Here is a 17,348-nt window from a genome sequence, read left to right as displayed (position 1 = left end):
CCATCTGGCTCCACTTTTGTTTTGACGTTAAGCTTCCATGCACCGACGACCCCGGCACGCGGGATTTTGGAGCAGTGCCTGGTGCTGATTTTTTTTCTTTTTATTTCTAAGCCTTGAGATGGAAAAAATATTGTGTTTGAGGGTCGGCCTTCTTTTTTTCGCTTAGTGATGAAGCTTCTAACGTTTCTTGCACAAAAAGGCGCACCGCTGTTTTGAACATTCGCTGCCCATCACTGCTACTCGTTTCATAGCAGATAAGCTCGAATGGTCAGGTTGCCTCGCCATGGCCTTTTCATATTTTCTAACCCACCTTGAGCGTCCTAGGATTTTCCGCGATGCCCACTCTACAGAAGACAACAGATGCTCGTTCAGAGCGTGTAAATTTAGCAACCATGCTATTCAAAAAGCTCTCACTGTGATAGCATTTGGATGGTAATCTCACAAAACTTTCCGGCGACTCTGTTGCGAAAACTTTTCTTGGTCGAGAGACGTCACGTGCCCTAGCACGTCATCACAGCCTGGCCGCCATGGCACGTGGCAACTTGTCCACTGGGTTCTGGGCTACTTGCCCGCCGTGGCATGTGGAAATGAGATTAATTCAAATAAATTCAACGCAATTGCTGACTGCCCACAAAAGGCGCCATTTGCCGGGGCAAGGACGCATCTTTTAACTGCTGCACCACTGCGCGAGTAGCGGCTTACGAGGACTCACCTGAATCTATGAACGCGATTGAAAGGGTTGTGTCGTCATCAACATGTGACCGACCACCAGTGGACCAATCGGGGAACACCGCCAAACTTAAAAATCTAAGAAACCGAAAAATTTTGAAGTTGCCCCCCCCCCCCCCCCCATCCCCCCTCCTTTAGAAGTAGGCCAGCCCCAGAGTATGGATTAAGGTGGATGAGTGAGTCAGTGATGCAGCTGAACTAGTGCATGACTGCACCAGGAGTTTTATGAGGACACCCTGGATGGTGTGTACGCTACTATCGATGAAGAGATGAGCTACGAATTCATTTGTTTTTGCAAGGTTTTCCCGCCGCGGTGGCTCAGTGGTGAGGCGCTCGGCTCGATCCTGGCCGCGGCGACCGAATTTTGATGGAGGCGAAATTCTAGAGGCCCGTGTAATGTGCGACGTCAGTGCACGTTAAAGAACCCCAGGTGGTCGAAATTTGCGGAGCCCTTCAGTACGACGTCCCTCATAGCTTGAGTCGCTTGGGACGTTAAACCCCAATAAACCAATAAACCAATTTTGCAAAGTTTAGACGAGCGTACAGATATGATCCTCTTCTTTCAACAGACGTTTAGTTCGAAGTAATCGCTTATCGTACGTCCTCTCGTTCTTCTTACTGTTTTCACTTTGGGCGCGATGGTCCCCTCCTGACACTTAATCTGGATCACGTCAGCGCCCACTTAAGCTCAATGTGGTTCGTCTTAAACTTTTCGCTGAAGTCGCATAGCTTTTTTACCGGCAGTGTCGTTTACTCTCTACAACGTGATTAGAGGACTGAATTGGTTTTTGAGCGTATGCATTTAAGCTGCGGTTCATGCGTGCCACTGAAGTGAAAATTATCGCACCCAGCACCAGAACAGAAACGCGGGTAGAGGTTAACACATTACAGCACATTTTTAATTCTTTGCTTGTGAATATTTGTTTCCGTGACACCAACGGAAAAGTCAGATCATTCAAATACCGCTTTCAGAAACGACAGCGCGCACTGAAAATACCTCGCATTCTATGCAAAGGTGGCGACGCCGCCTCTTGCAGATTTTCTCGGCATCTAAGAAAAAATTGCTGCTTTCGCATGCGAAAATATCACCGGTCTTTCTTCCTAGGCATTGAAGACAAAAGTGAATAGTAATAAGCAAGACGTAAGACGCGAAAACCTCAAGGATACAAAAAGGTTGGTTTGTTTTTCGCCTTCTTTGTTCCTTTTTGTAAGCAGCACATAGTTCTCTGTGCCGACCGCGAGTTCTCCCCAAATGGTACGTTGATTGCTTCCGGTACAACACGGCCGAGGTCGCTGGAAACCAGCGCACACAAAAGGAGCAATCAGCGCTTCCTGCCCCGCGACACAGAGAATGTAGCAACGACTATTTCGTTTTTTATAGGCGTCCTAGAAGCCTCTGAACTGCGACGGATGGAAAAGAATTCGTTGTCTTGGCTGTCTGCGCTGCAGACGTGGCAGGAAAAGACTGGAATGCAAAAGCAAAACGATTGCATGGAAAACAATGACAACAACATGTCACGAAACAGCGACGAGCCCTCCTTCCTCTGTATGGTACGCGTTTCCTGTCGTCTCGAGTCCTTTATTACACTGCGAAGCTGACACTGAGGGAGGGAACAAAAGAAAAAAAGGAACTCTGCTTGAGTAACGGTTTCGCTTTGGTTTTTGTTTAAAGAAGCGCCAATACGAGGAAAGGAGCGCTTATCGACGAGGAAATTACGTTAGGCAAGCTGGTCGTGGCTAGGAGTCAATGCGAGCCTGCACCCCTTCGAAACAGCTTGAAACTATGCATTTTTCCGCTTTAAGCGGTAACTTAAATACCCTACACATCTCATATTGTATGTAAAACTACGTATCCGTAAACGTTGCCTATGTCATTGGCCTGTTGCACTGACACAATCTTATCCTTCCACCTCGAATGAAACTTCTATTTAAATCGCTTCATGTCACACCTACATTAATTATATCTTGTATGCGGCATGTCAACATCGACTAAATCCTCAGAAATTTTTCGGTCTAGAAAAGAGACTCTTGGTTTGCTATTTAATAGGCCCAGGGATTGCGCGTCAAAAGGACGCTTGAACATCGCTAGTATACAAAGCGTTTTTCACCTCTGCAACGTACGCCTAGCTCGATGCTACATACGAGAAGTCAGGCAAAAAAAAAAATGGAGGGGACACTTAAGCTCCGCCTTAAGGTTATGATGCGATAGCGTAATGGGTGAATTCCCATCTAGGCAGAAGGTAATTCTTCGCTTTACACTCATGTATCGCTGGGATTCCTCATACCCCTCCTGGCGCAGTGGTGCAGCGGTTAAGCTATGCGCCACTGCCCTGCGATGGCAGGTGGTCCCAGCGGTGGGCCTTGTGTAAGCCAGGTTGCTCTTTCCTAGCCAGCAATCATTAATTTAACTGTCGCCTGCTACGGTGGGCAGTTCGCTCACTATCCGGTGGGCAGGTGGTGATGACGCCACAAGGTCACGTGACCTAGGCAGCCCACCTGCCTCGTAGGTTGCTTCTCGGGACGCACCTGCGAGATTTATGCCCGTGATTTACGCTGCTGCTGAGAACTCCGACGCCCCCGACGGTGAAACCGGATATTCTGGGGAACGAGAACTTTAACACTATTCCATCAGATAGATACAGAGAGGGGGAAAGGCAGGGATGTTAACCAGAAAGGTATTCCGGCTGGCTACCTTGCACAGGGGAAGGGAATAAGGGGATTAAAGAGGGAAGAGAGAAGGAATGGGAAACAGTCATAATCTGCCAATCAAGGCAGTCTCTCTCAAAAAACAAAGCAGTGCCTTGTAAGCCTTGATGGCAGTCCACTGTTGTGGCCACGGACCGAGGATCTTGGCCTCTGTGAAAGGGCGAGGATCAAGGCGGTCCAGAGCACAACGCAGCTTCCGTCTTTCGATCACAAAGACAGGCCCTCACAAAAGACATGAGTGATTCTCTCTTCACAGACACAGTTTACACAAGAAGGGCTGTCGGCCATCCCGATCCGGAAAGCATACTGATTTGTGAAGGCAACGCCGAGCCATCCCATTAATACATATCCTTTTTTTTTTCGTATATGGGCTGAAATTTCTTAGCTAGGTTTTGGTCATTACCTCTATCCTTTTGTCAATATAAACTAATTTATTATTTTATAGTACGCAAATAAATTTGAAATATTAGGCAATGGTGTGAAATTTTATGTAATACATGCTTTCATAAAACTGAGGTAAATTCTCATAACCTTAAGCTTACACCAAGAAATGAAAAGTATATTAGAAATTCTAAAATTGACGAAAGTTGATTGCTTTATTTTATTGTTGTCTGCCTTAAAATTCTTCATAATCATCATCAGCATGAATACGCCCACTGCAGGGCAAAGGCCTCTCCCATACCTCTCCTACTAACCCGGCCTTGTGCCGCTGATCCGGATCATGACACCGAAATAACTAGGTGTAAAAATCGGGTTGGAGTGCATATGGCAGGTTCTCTCAGATCATGAATGTCACTTTACGAGTAGCCCTAAAGAGAAAAGTATAAAATACTTGTATCTCACTGGTGCTCAGCTATGAGACAGAAACGCGGAGGATAACGAAAAGAGTTAATCACATCCTATGCGAAATGAAGAGGAAGGAGTGGACATGGGCATGGAATGAACGCATGATAGCTGGTGGTCATCAATGGTAAAGGAGTGTATCCCAAGCGAGGGCAAGCGTATCAGGGGGCCTTATAATTCCTTTCATTTAAAAGAAATGTTTCCAGTCACGTCGAAAGAAGCTGTTAGTTTTGTTGCAAGTTTGATTTTTCCAATATTTTTTATTCCTAGAAATTAGAAAGCCATCTACCAATATAGAAGTGATTCTAAAGAACGGAGACTTGTAGAATAAATGTGGAATAGCGGTACCTATGAAAAAACTTTTAAAACAAGAATTTTATGAAGATAGCGAAAGGCAAGAAATATACAGATATTATGGAACACAGAAATCTGCCAACATATAAGTCTTGCACAAAATCTTTCCGAATGAAGTGACTGAAGGCTACTCATGAAAACCTGCAGTCTCTGTCGTTGCCAAGAGTAGATGTAGTGACGAAAATTATTTGCAGTACCACGCAACACTCTCTAGGAGGGCTTATAGATGATGCTAGCCGCATTCTTGGAAAGAGGCTCATCTAGGTCACGGCAAAGCAACGCACCACAACGCGAAAACACTTCTGCCGCCGACGTCGTCGAAGCGTAGACCAGAGACGCTGGTGATGACGGGTCGGCGACACGCAGACCTGCAGTCACACGTAACCATAACGTCCGCTGTGCCATGCCGGGGGGGGTGGAAGACCGCGCGTCACGGACTGCCGTTTTTCCACCACCCTCACTGTTTTATTTTAATTTCGTACCCGTCGTCTTATCGCGTGCGGGCGACAAGTGAATCACCAATGACGAGATGGAATTATCGAAGCACCCACAATGTTACAGCGCTGCTACTGGCACCCCAATCTTCACCTTGATAGCAGAGCCTAGGAAAGCCTGCGCCGCGTGCTTCCGGTCCCGCTGCGTCGGTTGCTTTAGCGCCCGATAAGCACATGGCAAAGATCGCCTCATGTTCTTCCTCCTATTTGCCGTGGTTCCCGTAAGATGTTCGCCTTAGTTTGTCGAGAGCGGGAGGTAATGAATATCACGCCTAAAAATAGAGTTGCACGTCAGTGGATTGAGCGGCAGAAGAAACCTTCACTTGCCAAGGCTTACGGGCCACTGGGCGAAACAGTCTGTTCACGTAAAAAGCACATTCAGACATCGAGCATGCAGAGAGGAGCATTAAACTTTGTTACAGACGTAAGCTGGAAAAGAAGACCAGAAACCAACGCTGCCTCAGTGCAGTAGATGTGCATTCGCAGGAGCTCCACGATGTTCTGAATGAGGAAACCATGGAATGACTCTGCACTTGCGGCCTTTTTTACGGGTCATTAGCTTTAGCTAATGGTTGTTTGCTGGGAATCAGAATCCGCGCATACTTAATCCCGTTGAGTGCGAATGTAGCGCTTCTTTTGAGAACCAGCGGGCTAGAACGTCGCTTCATTGAGTCTTCTGTTTCGCACACTGTTCCATGGTTAAACTGGCTTAACTGTACAGCGTCAAGTTAGGGGAGGAGGCAGGTTCTTTTCTCGGGAAAACGGCCCTCTCTGTAGAGATGGCGGTACCTAATCTTGGCCACGGAATGTAGAGGCACGGCGAGTAACGGCCACATTAGTGCGGAAACGCCTGTCGTGCCTTAGGTGGTACAAAGAATTAGTATACTGCATCATGGGGAAGAGATTGTTTTTCGGTGGACATCAGCTGAACTTTTTGGCGGCTTTGTTGAGATCCTGGTCAACTGAAATTAGACTGTCTGATACTATCTTGAAGCTACCATTCAAAAGCTACTAGTACCATTCAAAAAGCTATCTCGAAGCCAGTAAAATCAAGACACCGAGACCGCTTGTAAGACGGTCTCGCTATCAGGAAGTATGGTGACCAAGAAAACTTGCGATCCACGCTCTTCAGTCCGTCACAATACTTACCGCTTGGTGGCATAGCTGCTATTCTTTCAGAAATTGAAAGGTAACTTCATAGACTAGAAAATTAATGGAGTAAGTGCATTAATAACTTGGCGTAGTGAGCCTTGGAGACTTAATCTTAATGCAGGTAGACTGTGTCCGACATTTTATATGTGGATGGATGTAGGTGTCGCCACTGTGCCGAGTTTTCACCAACCTTTTGAGATGCCTGCACTGTATCCGCACTGTGGCCCCCTCTATGCGTCTAGTGCTCTTCTCTGAAATGTGCAGAACAAAGCTCGCTGGCGTTGTTCGCCACACTGTGGCGCCCACTATGCTTCTAGTGCTCTTCTGTCAAATTTGCAGAACAAAATTCGCTATCGGTGTTCAGTCCCCATCTCCCTGGATGCAGCGTTCATAACTCACTCCTCTTGTCGTGCTTCGGAAACCGATGAAAGCTCGTTTCGTACGTAGTGTAGGTGTTGCAGTACCCGACGGCTGCGCACCGCGTTGGCATGGTGCCAGCAAGTCAAGTCTTCAATAGCAGCTCCCAAAAACAGTGCCCTCCGCGAAGCAACGCAAAAAAGGCCTTGGAAAAGATTCTCCCTGATGCACGCTCGAAGCGAGGTGTCGCAAATCTGCGCCTTTTCCGGTCACTTTTGTTGGTTGCACCGCGCACAAGTACGCGGCTGCGTTGTCAACTATCGAGATTTTTTGAACGCCTTTAATTCAGATCCTGCAATGGTAAGAGCCTTCGACATTCTGGAGAATAATATTCGCGACATGTTCACTCATCTAGCGAAAAAGTACCTCAAAAGAAATAATGCTGAAATTAGCCGAGAAGCTCAAAGAGTCCACAATTCTGGCCACTTTCATTCTTTTTTCCACTACTTCTTTGCTAAAAAAAGTTCAACCACTGAGAATACGCACACTTGAATTTTACACATCCCACCTTGTTCTGCGGGCACCGTGGGCAGCGAGAATAACAGCCGCTTTAGGCTCCCGGTATTTTTCAGCCCACTGTAGTTGTTCACCCTCAGATTTAGCGGGCGAGAGTAGGCTACGCCGTGGCAACACTGTATCCCGGCAGGCGCCCCATTTTTGTGGACATTGCCTCAACCAAAACCTGCAGCTGAGGATCTGATGCTCGAGCAGCAGGAGCAGGTGTTACGCTCGCACTCAGCCCCATCGCGATACGCTCCAGGCCTACAGGGCGCTACGTTTGCTAATCGGATTATCCCGAGAGCCAGCACGCTCCCGTGTCCTGAAGGCGCTAAGTTGAGCCATCAGAGGGGACCGCTTTTCTGCGCGTCGCTCAGACATGTGACTGCCTGCTTAGTAGGTGCTTGGTAAAGTGGCGTCAGGTTAATAATGCCTGTATGGCGCCTACACGCATTTCCATTAAATGCTTCTGACAGTCGCCACATTGCTCACTGGTCTTTTGTGTGCCCATTCCCAGCACGGCGAAAGCTACAGCGCAAGCTCCCGGCACCTACTGGCAGCGGTCTGCAGAAGAGCCGATTTGACAGCTGCGTGTGGCCGATGGAAAGGTGTACAGCCTTTTATCGCACAAATTATTACCCATTTAAACAAAACCGAAATTTAGAGATTTTTAGGCAGTGGCAATGCTCAAAAAAAAAATTCCCGCCTTCTTCAAGGATTGTGATGCAATTTCAACTGGGTCTTTTTACGTCCTCGTCTTGATTCAATATCGATTTAATGGTCTCAGGAATAACTGTTTTGTTTCATTCCGGTGACAGCAACTAGAGGTGCCAAGATGAATCTACATTTTATGCCCAGGACTATTGGGCATCATTTTTAACTGTGGGACAACTGTGGTATTTTGCAAAGTGCTGTTAGGAAATATTGATGGTAATGGTCCAAGTTTCTCACGCGTAGCAAAAGTTTCAAAGTTCGTCCATCGCTCGCATCAAACAGTTAGGTCTGAAATTGAAAACCAATGGGGAGCGCTTTGGACGACCGCAGAAACGTTAAGAGAAAAACAATGCAAGCTTACGGAGGGAAGATGTGCGGATATATTGATTGCTAGAGGGGAATCTTACGTTATCTTTAAAAACTGTTTTCATAAACAATTTCTCGTTGTAAAATGCTCAATAATGTGCTTTCAAGAGTTAATCCATTGATTATAAGGAAACCAAAACTCTCTCACTGGAGCGTTGCAAAGGCTGCCTTAGCGCGGATGCGTACTTTTTAAAATCGATTTGGGGTGTTCATTTCGCATGCGTTGCTTAGTATGTTTCTACACACGATTTCTTTTTCAGCTTTTAGAACATTTATTGCGTCTGTACAGGATAGTCACCAAGTCGCGTCCACAGATCCGGAGGCAGGGCCTCGACATAGTAGCATGTATACCTAGAGGATTCTTTCTTGAGAATATTTGGTAAGTGGTGACTTCGTCCACATGGAGCTATAAGTGCGCTTGTTGCCGATTACTCCAAGAGCTTCGGCTGAACGGTGCCCTTGTCAATGCAGACCCAACGGTCCTTGTTCAGTGATCTCGCCACCGCTGTTTTCGTGAAGCAACGCCTAGCCATTCAGTGCGTGCCTCCTCGTCGCTCGCCGTTCTCTGAACGAGCACAGTAATGGAAACTGCCGTTTTGATAGTTGAAAAGAAATAGTAATGTAATCGCCGGTGCTAAGTACACGCCTGAAAGCGCAAGATAACTCGTTCATGTGGTGTCGTAGCCGGTTAGCTTTTACTTGATTCATATTGCAGCGAAGAAGCACAAACACACAGAGAAGGAACGCGCAAAAAACACGGACGAACGCTGCACTCACAACTGGTTTACTGCGAAAATATTTCGAGCTTAAAAAGGATCACGCATCTGCGCACCACAGAAAGAAAACGATAACAAACACGTGCCAAGAAGTATCAGAAACATCTTATTATATCGCCGCAAAAAAGTTGAATTCCGAAGCGTACAAAAAAAAAAACGTGTCGTGTCCGTGATGTTCGAGCGTGAAATGCGAACCCAGCTCACAGCCATCCTCCCCGAGCCAAAGGTAGAGACGTTCCGGGAAGAAAAAGCAATTCCGCGCTGCGGCACGCTTAATGAGGGGCAGCGCGTCCTCGCCCGACAGTTTCTGAAAAAGCCACGCTGGGAGGAAGCTACAATTGTCAGACGCATAGGCCTGCGCTCTTGGCTCGTCAACATACATGGCACAGTAGCACGCCGACATCTCAACCAGCTGCGTAGATTTACGACGCCGTCTGAGAGCTGTCCGCCAGCGGAGAGAACACGTGCACCATCTTCCCACATAGCCTGGCACCTCTTCCCGGAAGAAGAGACTTCGCCCAGGACAGACCTAGGAGGCACAGCGAACAACAGCCAGCCTACAAGTGTTTCTCCCCCGAGCGCACAAAGCCAGCGCGCCTCCACGCGTGAGCGCCGACCCCCTGCACGATACCAGGCAACTTTCTAAGGGGGAAGGAAGTGTTGTGTCCCCTTATTGCTTTTGTGTGTGTGCGCCCCCGCACTCCTCCTAACGACCACTCGCATCCTCCTCCTAACGACCACTCGCATCCTCCTCCTAACGACCACTTGCCCCTCGTCGCACGCTGTCGCCAGATGCCCCCCCATGGTGCGCCCCCGCATCCTCCTCCTGTTTTGGGAAGCCACTCCCTCCCGTGGACGCTTCTCCGCTCCCTCCTTTCTTCGGGCGGCCAGTTCGGCTCCTGCCTCGGTCGACGCTGGTCGCACCCTCATCGGCTTTAAATAAACGAAGTCTAAAAGTACCGTGTGCGTCTTTCGCTGCATTCAACACAGCGACCGGACACGACAAAACGGAAGCATCACCAATGCAGCAATCTGCTCTTTTCTGTGTGTGTGTGCTTCTTCGCTGCAATATGAAACAAGAATGTTACCAACTTGCCCAAAAACGTGTTTTACTCTGGCTTTTCCTATTACGTGCGGGAGCCTTTTACAAAGACAGCTGTTAAATGCACTACCGGTGTGCAAGATAGGGTCTTCGAAAACACACTGTGATGAAGCCGCTGAGAGCACCCCCATGATTCAGAGTAGAGACCTGGAGGGGGAGTCGACCTCGGCTTTGGTGTTGCCGCCGTTTGTCGTACTCGAGAACTGGCTACAACAGCCACGAATACTATTACCTTGGTCGGCCCGAGAGGTTACATGTGTGCTGCAGCGGTGCCCTTATGCATAGTCACAAGGATGGAGGTTACTACTGTAGAGGATCAAAAACTCACCTTTGGACGCCGAAAAAGAGCTCTGTAGTCACAATTAAACATACGAAGTTCAAAAATGGCTGATGTTCGCGTTGTTTTGTTGATCGGCGGTACCTATTTATTCTTCATTGTATCGCTCGCGAGTGGTTGGCCGCTTCAATGTTTTTGAGGGTAGAAAGCATTTCGAGCTGCTACACTGAACGCGAACACAGGCATGTACCGCGCTGCTAGGGCGGTCAGGCTCCAACGTAGAGGCTAGGAGTCTTACACTCCAAAGAGAAAATACATAGCACGCACCAAGATAAAAAACAAGCCATAACCGCCGACTAACCATTAATAATGTCTTGCTTCCATCTTTTCTATGGATGCAAAACAGTTAAAGTCTTAACCAAAGAAAGCCACTAAGGAGAAAGTGGTGCGGAGACAGTAAGCGATGCACTGGAATATTTATCAGATAAATTCTGCCAAAGCGACGCCTATTTCTCTCTCTCTCATGGTTTTGAGAAGGTCACGCCCTTTGTCTGACTGTGTTAGTCAAGAAAATCTGACGAATATGTCATTTGTTTCCTATCAGGGCGACTCAGTGATATTTTTTCTTTGCTTTTCTGAATTTTCCAACTACACACTTTGAATAGTTATCGGCCAGGTTCCTTGGCCAACAACTTATCGCTTTCTTGCTCGTCCGGTTCGGCAGTACGCATGCATGGTCTCACAGGCAGCTTTCATGGCTTGAAGAGCCGCCGCCATAAGCTGGTCGCCTTCCAGCTGGACACTGCGCTCAGTATCCATCGCTGCTTTCGATCCTTGACGCGCAGTAGCGCCCTTCCGCTCTTCTACATAATTTCGGCCGAAGTGGCCGTCTTCTCGCCTTTGTGTGCGGCTGCATAACGCAGCCGTTGGCGGCATAGAGGAGACGTCCTACCTACATACTATCGGGCTCAATATGACTTGCAAACCGAGAGCGTGCGGCGGTAGCGTTTTCGGAAGCATGGTGGAGCCGACAAGCGGCGCTCCTGAAAGCAAAGTGGAAAGGATTCTGCGGTTCCAGCAGCCAGGCGCATGCCCCGCATCGTCTGCTGACCGAAATCTGAGCTCGTTAATTCTCACAGGCACCGGCGCGTCTAGCCTTGCACACGCGTGATTTTATGCTGGAGCCGACGGCTTTATGCTAAGGCCGGTGGCATAAAGCCGGCTCAAATCGTTAACACCTCTCCAGTAATACTGTGATTGAAGCGTGATTTGGGCCACGGTTTTATCGGGCATCACAGGTGAAAGCAATAGGAACGAAACAAAATCATCTGTGGCATGCGCGTTGCATTCGTCACTCAAGCACCGGCGATGCGATAACGTCATGGTACTGCCAAGACCAGACGGCGCAGGAGAGAAGACTGAGTGGTGGAAGAGCAAAGTTCTTTCCCTTTCGTTTTCAAGCCCGTCGCTTGTCGGCTCCACCATGCTTCCGGGAAGCGCTCCGGCCACGCTGCTTGAGGTTACAAGTCATATTGAGCGCGACAGTCCATACATTTCCCACCATACATTTTGAAGCGCAGAACGAATGTTTTGAAGATGATGACGAGAACGACAACGTTTTTGTGGCTACAAGTTACACCGCAAAGCGCGAAAGCGTGACACGTTGCGGGGATGTCCGGTGGCTTAGCCTTGCCTCTTGTTAAGGATGAGCGTGTGTATGGCTTCTCTGACATCGCTCTTGTTATATTTGTAAGCAATACTTGCATGCACCCCCGTAGTCAAAAGACTACGGAAGCAACATTCACACGCACAAAAAAAAAATTTACCACTGCCTTTACACGCACCGACGAATATGCGGAAGTAGGAGCCTGGGGCACTTGCTAGGTACTCATTCGGAAACAGCGCATACAAGACAAGGACGACGCAAGCTCGTGTTGAACGTTTTCTTCTGTCATTCTTGTCTTGTATGTGCTGTTTTAGAATGCATATATAAATGCAGCCGCATTTTGCACATGGGATCTCGAGCAAAGCGGACTTGACATTTTTCGCCACAGCCCCTTGTCACAAACTTTTCATAGCGCGTTTACATCATGTCACTGTACTAAACAGCATGCTGAAGCAAAAGAAAAACATCGAACGGTTGCCACTGGGTCAAGAGAGATTCAGCGGCAGTTACTTGACTGTTTGGTCTTTGCAATTTGTTTTTTTTTTCGGTTAATTACGCGTGATGTTACTATGCTGTCATTCGTTACCTCACCGTGTCCGGACATCTCAGTGCGGCATGCTGCAGTAGTATGCAATCGCGTCATCTTGAAGTAACCGCGTGCAAACCAGTCAGCGTGGCGCGGTGTTACGCGGACGCCGCACAGCTGTAAAAGGTTCCCTTAGCAGCTGCCGCTGTGGGGCAAAAAAAGCCAATGGCCGAGATGTCCCAGGCGTCGGGAAACGAAGCTGCTCTCTGCACTTCGTCGTTGGATCTAGTCTTAGGTGCAGCGCTAGCATGAGAATTTTTAAGCATGAAATGCTTTTAGCTCCCGTTGTCGGCAGTGTGGTGACGTCACGCCGAGACCGAGAGCCATCATCCGGGCACTGAATTCCACTCATCCGGGCTCTGAAACGAGAACATCCGGGCACCGTACGAGACTTAACGAGATTTAACGAGACTCTCCAAGCCCTCCTACGGGACCGGCATACAAGCGCCGGTTGCTCTCCAAACGAGTCACAAAAAATACTGCTGCCAGTGTCTTCTCAATGTTTATCAAGATATCAGTCGAGCTGTGCATTTTATAATGCACGGAATTATAATTTCCGATTTCTAATGACGCGTGCAAAAAGCACATACATGCCACAATACACTTCGTTGTCATACGTGATCTGTTAGGGGCTTTGAGAGAAGGCCGCTTAGAGAAAGAGAACCCGCGTCATTCGGGACAGCAGCCGTGCACCATAACCACTGAGCCACCGCGGCGGCCATTTGAGGAAAGGAAGTGCACATACCTTGCTCCCTGGGTCAGTGGACGCCTGAATCGCGCTTATAGGTACGTGGAGTGATGAGAAAGAGATGTGGGCTGCAGGCATTGACAACTTTGTGCCAAAAACGCGGCGCTGAAGACATAGGCCCTCGGCGTTCATTGTGTTCATTGGCGTTGGCGTTGACAACGTTTTACGCTCTGCGATAATTTTAAGGAAAGGAAGTGCGCATAACTGGCTCCCCGGGGTCAATGGACAAGTATACATTCTTGTCAGGCCTGCGTCTCGTCGTGTCCACGTACGCTTCTGCATCGCCCTGCATTTCATGCTTACTCTACTCTCGGTTACGGGAGAGGCAGAGATTTTTTTTCCTGCTGAATGCTATTCAGACTGAAAACTGCGAAAATCTTTGGAAAGTCCGGGCTTCAGTTTCAGGTTCTGCTTCGCAGTGGTTTCGGGAAGATGATTCCAGGTCGTCGAGTATGGTAACTTAAAGCATTTTGTGCTGACTACTGCCTATTACGCTAGGCGTTGTGCAATTCGTTTTGAGATCATGAGGTGCCGGGTCCATTTTGAGAAAGGTTTTTGCAAAACAGCATACGGTAGAGAAGGAACCGCTTTGAAAGATGTCCCGTTACACAATGTTCTATTAGAGATACGTTAAAGGTTTTTGGGTAAAACTGCTTTGTCAGTGCATGCTTGTTTCGGTCTTGGTTGTTGCATTACGTGCTGTAGTTAATTATCGGCTAATTATAGGTTAGCCTATATGGTAAATATGATTCTTAGTAGACCAGGTGCGCACTCTCTACGCGCAGCGTTCACAAACTTATATCACTCGTCATCGCCAGAATCTCAGCGTAGCGTCATACTTTGACATACAAATGCTTTTCAGCATTATTTCTCCCGAATAAGTAGCGAGTTCAATGGCTTAGTTATGAAATTCGTATTGCGTCATGACATTGAGAGCGCACTTCATAACACACGTTAGGTAGTTTATTTGATACTTTCTTAAGTTTTATGCCTCGTGCTTATTTTAACGTTGCCTACCTTTTATTACCATTGAGTTAGTAACATTTATTGCGACTCTTTTCCTCTATCACCCTTCGTTTTGGCAGAGATGATTGACGCAAGAATTTTTTTTTTCCTATTTTATGTCCTTCCGGCTTCGACCATGACTGAAAGGTATGCAGTATGGTATAAATAAATAAATAGTCTGCAGAAACTGCCGTAACTCTCTTTCTAAAGCGCCTATCGTAAAATATATTGCTTTTTTCCTCTAAGGTCGAAACAAACTAATGTTTCAAATCTTTATTGAGTTTAGAGAGCTGACACTGGAATTATAAAACGATTCGGAATTAAAGTATTCTGTCGGCTTGCTCTGGAACCGCGACGGAAAAAAAATGCCGCGGAATCTGTGAGAACAAGTTCTTTAAGGACATCCACGAGAGTCATCACTTCTGGTCTGAGCGTACAATCCGTGATGTCTCGTCGTAAGCTGACGATCAATGCAGACTCGCTGAAAAAAAGTTAATGACTTGTGCCGTGAACGCTGCTAATAAAGACACGCTCGCGCCAAACGTGCGTAGCGTTCCAGCAACGATGAAAACGATTTTAGATTTTACTTTCCTGCCTACAGCATGCACTTTACTGCACCTAGCTAAGAACCGTAGTCACAGCTTCCGTAATAAAAGACTTCCTGCTAGGACTTTATTGCGCGAATCCTCCGATCCAGCGTGAGGAACTATGCTTCACATATTTGAGTTTTGCTCTGAGGGTCCTCCGCACAACAGTTGCCGCTTTTGATGGCTCACTGCTTTCGCGTCAAAATTTTTTTCCCATATGAAGAAAAAAAAGAAACTGAAACAAATTCTGCTATGGCGCTTAATGCTCTGAACTCAGCGAGAGCTGGCTGCATGCATGCACTGGGCAACGCATTTTATTCGCACACAGGCACCCCTTTTTTCGTAAACCGCGCTCTTCATACTCGGGGATTAACCAATATGTGAATCACGGTAAGAGCTAGGGCTTCAAACGCAAGAAAGGAACCGAGATAACGCGTCCTACGATGCTACTACGGGATTCCTTGCTTTCCAGCCGCTTTATATTCTTCACAATACGCTGAAGTTGCTCCCACCATTAATGCTCCAGAGAATCATGAGCCCTGCTTTTTCAAAAGATGCGCGCAAGAGAGTCTCTAGTAATGATAACACGGAGACACGTGCACGGAGCCTCGCCGCATCTTCACCGCCTCGACTGTGGTCGTGTGCTAGAAACAAAACTACACCCTGTCAACCAGCGGCGCAGCTTGTCAAACCATCCGAATATCGGTGAGAATGGCCGAGGTCTCTCAAGAGCGAAACGAAGATGTTGACGTCTGGCGTGTTCTCATACACTCTAGACACGAATTGAGTAAAGCCGGAGTAAGCTGTCCTCTAGCGGACTCTCTTTAATGAGCATGGTGTGCTCCCCAAGTCCTGGGATACGCTTCCATCAATAGAATTACGCAATACTTCTGGATAGCAAAAGAAACACATTCCCTCTTCAAAACAACTGAAGTGCTAGCAGTTACGAAGATTTTAACCGCGGTTCCAATGTTCTCTATACGTTAACGTCGAGACATCCGGTGGCGCGTTTAACCCTCCCCCCCCCCCCCCCCCCCCCTCATTGCTCAGTACATGTTACATGCTTCGCAGTGGGAATGTACCTCCGCAGCCAAGAGCAACTAATTGGTGGAGTTAGTGGTCAAAATCTACCCCGGAAATTGGGCTGCATACTCTGCCCTTAGAAAGGATTGTGCTGGAAGAGAGCTTAGTCCCTTTTTACTCCCATATAGGCTTGTTCGTGTTTAGAGTGTAAACTGTTCTTCGGGACTAAGTGTCTACTTCTATTCAAGAATTTCACATTCGACCGCTTGAACTCAGATATATAATATTCTGTCCATGGCGCCTTAATTGAATGCAGGTGAGTCGGAGTTTTCGTTCGTAGACCTATACAACACCTGAACTTTTTTACTACTATCCGGCCCTCGAAGTTGGGAGCCCAACTGCACCATGTACCGACCATTATGAGTTAATACTCTAGACATGTTTGTAATTTCGCGTGATATTTGCTGTATAGCGACCTGTGATGAAGTTTGAAATGTCAAACACTGCGCCATAGCACACAGCGTATAGCGAGGGGAGCAAGCGCATTTAGGCGGACCCGTGCTAAAGCCCCTCAAACTTCGTAAAGTAATGCCAACCTTTGAAGAATGCCGCCCCGCAGTCACCCTTCCGTCTTCTATTCTCTCCCACGCTGGGGGCGGCCGCCGTGCGCCTAAACGTGGGCCGCCGTTGCAGGCCATTTTTTATGCATGAATAGACGCTTCTGCATCAAAACTAGAGGAGGAAGCGGAGGAGAGGAGGCGATATGTCGCTACTTTACGAAGATCGAGGGGCTTTAATCCGTGCTGGTTTTCCATGCCACCTGACGGCACTTAGAGGCATGAGCTTCCGCGCTCTGTCGCAGCTACGCGTGGTGGGCATCAGTTAACTGGGCTGCGTTGAGATGACCGGGGCAGGGTATGTGGTCCTCTAGCCTCGCGTCTGTCGCGACCCAGGAGGCTCACAGCAGCAGTTTTTAGGCGCGCTCTGAAACAACTACACCGCCGCTTGTGAACTGCAGGTTGCCCATACAGCACGCACATACAGCACGTGCCCGACTTTGAGGCTCCAGCTCTCCGGCCCGACGCTCTGCGGCAGCATCGTGGGCCCCACTTTCTTCCATGCGGTGAGGCGAAAGAATTCACGAATATATCGCGAGCCGCTCCAGGATCGGTGCAAACAGAGGATTGGTGCAACAAATCGCGACACGAATGTCGCCTCTGCTAAAAGCAGAAAACCTCGCCTTTCCCACCCAGCCTCCACCGTGCTTTTCCACACACTCTCGCGTTGAAAAGATTTGCATTGGCG

The sequence above is a fragment of the Amblyomma mixtum genome, chromosome 1 (genome assembly GCF_055824585.1).
Source record: "Amblyomma mixtum isolate Tamu chromosome 1, ASM5582458v1, whole genome shotgun sequence".
Lineage (NCBI taxonomy): Eukaryota > Metazoa > Arthropoda > Arachnida > Ixodida > Ixodidae > Amblyomma > Amblyomma mixtum.
Note: the sequence above shows the minus strand (reverse complement) of the source record.